Raw genomic sequence first — 6,000 nt, 5'->3', positions numbered from 1 at the left:
ACATGTCTGTCAGATGCTCTGGCTAATGATGAACTGCGTGTCCATGCCTGACTCCGACCTGTTTTGTACTGCCACATCATCTCATCGTATGTTGATCCAATATGAACCGTCAGGCATGCCTGTTCACGCAGTGTTGGCCTGCTGTCAGCAAACTTCTCTACAACAGCCTAAAGCAACTTTGACCAATTAGGTGCAATTAGAGCTTCTTCTCTCCTGGAGATGGCTTGTCAGGGGAGCTAGTTGCCATAAGCATTAAAGGAGCCTGGTGGAGAGAAATAGGCATTTCTAGGCTGTAGTTTGTCTGATTTTAGTTTGGGATGGGATGACTTGCTCTCTAGCGGTTGCTCTTTACAACAGCCTCTGCTGTGTGGCTCTGATCCTCTGGCCGGAATGACTTCCAGATGCATGCTAGGTTTGCCTCAGATGAAACTCCAGGTGATGCCAAGATCTGAAGCAACCAAAATGCTGCTAAAGAGCATAATACCCTCAGGAAAATGAAGACTGGGTGTGTAGGGAGGGATGACAGTGGGAGATGGCTATGTGAACTTTGGCTGCCCTAGTATGAGGAGCTTTCCTTTTCCGTCTTTCTATACAAGGACTAAATACCTGAGAGTTTTCTGTTTAGAAGATTCCTCTCCATTTCCATGGGGGCACCTGCACACACAATTTGGGGGGCCATTGTGTGTATTTAAGAAACTCCCCAGAGACTTCTAGGCTTACTAACTGTGGGAAAATATATGAATCCATATTTCATTTGTACTCCTGTCAGTCTGCACGTGTCTCAAAGAGAAGCTGTGCCTGTTGCCTGTGGGCTAGCCTTTGGAGATAAGTTTTAAAGAAGAGTGGAGAAAGAAACAGGCTCTCCAGCCCTTGTTTCTTATGTAGCAAACAAAATTGTTAGCTTTTGTTTTGGAAGGAAACACGCCTAATCAGGATGAGAGGGACGGTAACATGCAGGGACATGCCTGCTCATGCACTGCTGGAAGTGGAGGCTGAGACTCACCTGCTCTGTCAGAACACGAGTCATGTTTTTATTTGTGTTTTTCTGAGCCTGAATTGAGAAAGCTCATGTAAGAAGTTTTATGGCCCTTGACATCACTCTGCACTTTTGCAAGACAATAGCCTGACATTTTGCCCTAGATGTTGGATTAAATAATAACTGGAGATTATGCAAATACTTCTGTTTAGCCATGATTATCATGCCAAGGCCTTGCACAAGCTGGAGGCTTCTGCTGTTGGTGTGGTTCCACTAATGCGTGCCATTAGGACAGCATCTCTGTCTCTCTGTTTGCACCACTGTCAGTTGGGTCTTCTTTGAAAGAACTGGTAGAAAGCCCACACGGGAGGAACTGAGGGAAGAACCACATCCTGACCACCAGTGCTTGCTATCAGGGTGAATCTGGGTGGTATACAGAGCCCATAACTAACACCTGAGCAGGTAAACTGCAAGTATGCTGTTCTCCAGTTGTACACAAGCATTTTGACACATGCATATCACTCACTGGTCTTGGTTCTCTAGGGAGTCACGTGCTATAAGCGAGGTGATGAAATGGAACATAGACTGCTGCACAAATGTTCTTGTCCAGCTGTGTCCTACATTTCCTCTAGAATTACCCTTTCCTAAACTCTGTCTGTGAGCGCAAAGGAAGTTAAGACTGCAAGAGCAAAGGGAATTGCATTTCTCAACCTCATGTTAACAGCCACAAGCCTGAAATCATTTGGGGGATTTTATGCTCACTTTAATTTTAAAAATGAGGAAGCTCAATACTGCTGGGTGAAGAGTGAGTGAGCTTCACGTATTTTGATGCCTTACGGATATGTTCTCAGAAAAATTTTTGCCCTTTTAGTTTTCCTCTTTGCCCAGCCCTACAGTGATTTCATAGCTTTAACTAATGATCTCACAATCTGCTTTCAAGCTGCAGTAGTAGGAACATAGCACCAGCACTTTCCCTTCCCAGTAGTCCACTTGGTGGGTGAAAGGCGAATGAAGAGTCAGCAGAACCATGTTTCATTTTTAACTGTCTGCTTGTTCTCCAAACATCAGCTCTCATCTGTGCTTCACTCTGGCATGGTGGTATCTTGTTCACTTGTTTCCCTACTTGCCTTACAGTACCACTGTGAGCCGTCATGAATGACTGTTTTAAACTTATCATACTTCCCATCATGGGCAAAAAACTTTCAATGTCTTTGGCTGCTTCTGTCCTGAAGTATAGGCTCTTGTCTCCTGGTTGTCCAAATTAGGGGACCTGCTCAAGCTCCTTGTACAGAAATGAGAAGCACAGGGATTTGTGTGCATGGCTGGATCTCACCTTGACGTGGGTATGGAATACAACACTATTGTGCTCCTCAACCCCAGAGCTGAGAAATGGCTTTGTGTCTCAAGCTGTAGGCATAGTCCTTGTAGATCACAGGACCACCACAGGACCCAGTGGGAGAAAGCAGGTTTGGAAAGGAGCTAGCTTACATGTTTGAGGCAGACCTTTTTGCATCCCTTTGTCGATTGTACTAAGGAAAGCAGATACTTTGAAAGATGACTGAGTTTCCTTGCTGAGATGATCAGCAATGAAATGGAAAGGGCAATCAGCAGGAAGAAAAGTGAGGTTGGAGACCATGGTCATTCCACTGAAAAAGTAAGAGCACCTGTAATGTGAGTCTTTAGTAAAGTGGTGCCCTTAGGAAGCGCTTCCAGAGGATGGAAAACAGTTGGACAACTTCAGTAGTATGTCTCTGAGCCAATCTGAAATAGGTTAGATCAGTGGTTCTCAGCCTGTGGTCCGTGGACCCCTGAGGGGCCGCAATGTCATCACAGGGGGTCTGCAAAGGCTTTAAAGCAGGTGTGGGGAACATCTGGACTGGAAACATTTGGTCTGGCCCATGGTAAGCACTGTGCCTCCTTTTCCCACAGCCCCCTCCCTCAATGCTCCTCTCATACTCAAGTGCCCCCCCCAAACTGCCCTGACATGCTAGTATGTTTGGTGCTAGTGTGATTGGTGGGACCCACTTTACCTAGGCAGTTTTTCTCTTAAAGGCATTTTGTTAACCCAATGGCCCTCTTAGGGCCACAATGCGGCTGAAGTCTGTTCCTCCAAATGGTAGTCCTGGACCTGTAGACAAAAATATATGGTGACTGAACACAGACAAAGAAGGAGGGAGGTGAGAAGAATTGTAAAAACCTTTCATCAAATTTTAATGTGAAAATTGGCATCAAATTGAGAATTAGCACATTAAAATACCATAAAATGGGCCATTTGAGCAAGAAGAGTGTTGATGCTATTATTTTAAATTCATATGGAATCATTGCAATAAAGATATTATAATAGGAGTGTGTGCATTAACAGATTAACTTATTTCCCCTTCTCTCCAAATTTGAAGACCCTTCATGAGAAAATGGAAATAGATATTTGATGCAGTTTAGTGCTTTAAATCTTGAATTAAGTCTTGGTGGTCCGCAGCCACAAAAGGTATTTAAATGGGGTCCATGGTGAAGGAAACGTTGAGAACCCCTGGGTTAGATGAATGGCATGCTTGGATGTGCTCCTTTCTCTCTGTTTTCTTTAGAGGGAAGTTAGCTTGTATTCAGAAAATGCTGGGAAGAAATAGGAGATACGATGGGAGGAGACACAGGTGTAAAACAGTGTGGCTTCATACACCTCACCTGCTAAAAAGAAACCCAATTTAAAAATCAAGTTAGTCTGGCAAGGTGTATGTCCCATGAGGTTAGGACTGTTTGGCTTTAACTGTGTTAGCCTTCTTCTAATTCTCTGTTTATCTGGTCCCGTCTCCCGGCCTGGAATGTGGCGACAGCCTTACAGCTCAGCTCAGGCTGGAAGGGCCCCCTGTGGGGTCTCCAGTCCAACCCCCTGCCAAAGCTGGGCAGTTCTGGGGTGGGATGGGCTGCTCAGGGCTTGGTCCACTTGGTGCTACCACACAACAACATGAGGAGCCGACTGCAGGCTCTCAGATGTAAAGGCCTATAAGGTAAATGTTTAAAGCTGAATCGACAGAACCTCTTTCTAGACAGGGTCCCAGCAGCAAGCACACCCTGTGGTGTACAGCTGTCTGCAAGGCGATCAGCCCCCTTCAGCTATGGCAAAGGGAATAAAGAGAAAATAAACTTTCTCAAACTTTCTGCCCTCTTGGTCCTACAGTGTGACCTCCACAGGAGACCAGCAATATCCACTCCCCTGCATTTGGCCCAAAACCCAAGGGCCTGTTAACCAGGTTATCAAAACATTCAAGAAAAGCTTTTTTCAAGAATCTCATGCTATGGCTGATACAATTTTGGTTGAATTCAACTTGCAGTTTAAAAAGTGCTGGGGATAAGAAAAGAAGAAGAAAGACAGTACAAGATAAGGCAACTGCATAAATCTAATTTCCATTAAAAAAATCCAAACCAAGATGAAACAAAAACCCTAGTCACCAAGTTCTAATTCCTATAAACCACTAGTTGAGCCCTGGGCTTCATGTGAGTTTCCTTTCAGTATGGAGTAGACACTGAATATAAGGGTCTAACCCCGTAGCCTGATACAAAGTTTTGTCTACATCAGAGGACCTGAGGACCATTTCAAGATCGGAAATGCTTCAAGTATATTTATGGCAATGTCTGAATCTGTAGCTGATGGTTCTCATCACGCCCACAAACTGAATGAAATGCTCTCATCTCAATAACACAGCTATTCATATAAAAAAAGTTCTTAAGTGCAATAGTGAACAGTGGGCGTGCCATCATGTTCTTCACTTGTAACCAGGGAACAGGAAAAACTTGCATTTCAACTTGCCAAAAATGTCCTTGCTCCCTGCAGCTTCTAACATGTGTGCTGTAATAAATGCGCTCATATGCTCCTGTAAATCAGATTTATTACTGTGCTTTGTTACTATGGATTCATTGCCATTGCCATGATCAGTGCAGGTAAGATAGATGCGGAGGTATATAACTGTAAGAAAAAACAGCTTTGTTTTTACAGCAAAACCTGACAGTCAGGAACATCCTAATCCATGGAAAAGCCAACTGTCAGACCAGATAGTCTTCAGATTTAATCTTGTGTAGGATTTGATTTAAGAGGGAGTGGATTATTTTCCCGATAGGGCAGGGAGTGGTTAGAAGAGCCTTAGTGCACCTTCAGTCCAACTGAAAGAAAATTGCTGTGGAAAGTTAACTCATGGGAGGAAACAAATGACAGTCAGGTAGGGTTTGGTCACTGCTAGAGCAGCTCCTCTCTATCTGCTTGTGTGTCCTTCCTCAAACACAGTGACATTCATTCAGACAGCTGCTGAGTGTCCAGTGCATTGGGGTGGCTTTTTACCATTGCTTTTAATGGAAGGTGATTTGTTAACATTGTATTTTGAGGCTTGGCAAATCTGCTTTTGTTGCCAGACAACATTGTAGTCTGTATGTTGTGCACAGCAGTGCTAGCAACATCCCCTAACTAAAAATACCATATAACAACTTGAAGCATACTTATTATGTTATTCTTATGAAGTTTGGAGAAGATGGGACATATTGAGTGTATATCTGAATATTGATGAACGAGTTCAGGCAAAATAAAACATAACACGGACTTGGTCTGTAGGTGGGAAATGTTAACTGGAATGTTTTTACATACACTTCCAGCAGAGCTGCTGTCCTGAGTGTCCAAGAGTGGGACTGCCTCAGTAGCTGCAGCCCTTGTGTATCTTGTGCAACTTTTCAGCTCCACATTCCTGATACAAGTACCAGTGGAAAACAATCCACCAATGGATGGTAGTTTTTAGGTCATGTTGATAGAAAAAAAGGCCCAGTAATATATCTTGAGTAGTTTATAAATGACTATGCTATAAATTACTGCCCTGTGGTAGTGTGGGAGGTCACTATGGTGCTTTGTTACTCTGTAATAAAATAAATAAATGTAATAAAAGATTAAGTACTTTCTTAGGCTATCTGGCCCCTTTGGAAAATTACATCATTTTTCTGCTGTAGATCTTAGCTTCTAATATTAGCAATGCTTAACCCAGACTGACATC

The sequence above is a fragment of the Strix aluco genome, chromosome 2, assembly GCF_031877795.1.
Source record: "Strix aluco isolate bStrAlu1 chromosome 2, bStrAlu1.hap1, whole genome shotgun sequence".
In the NCBI taxonomy this organism is placed as follows: domain Eukaryota; kingdom Metazoa; phylum Chordata; class Aves; order Strigiformes; family Strigidae; genus Strix; species Strix aluco.
This window is presented reverse-complemented; position numbering follows the sequence as displayed.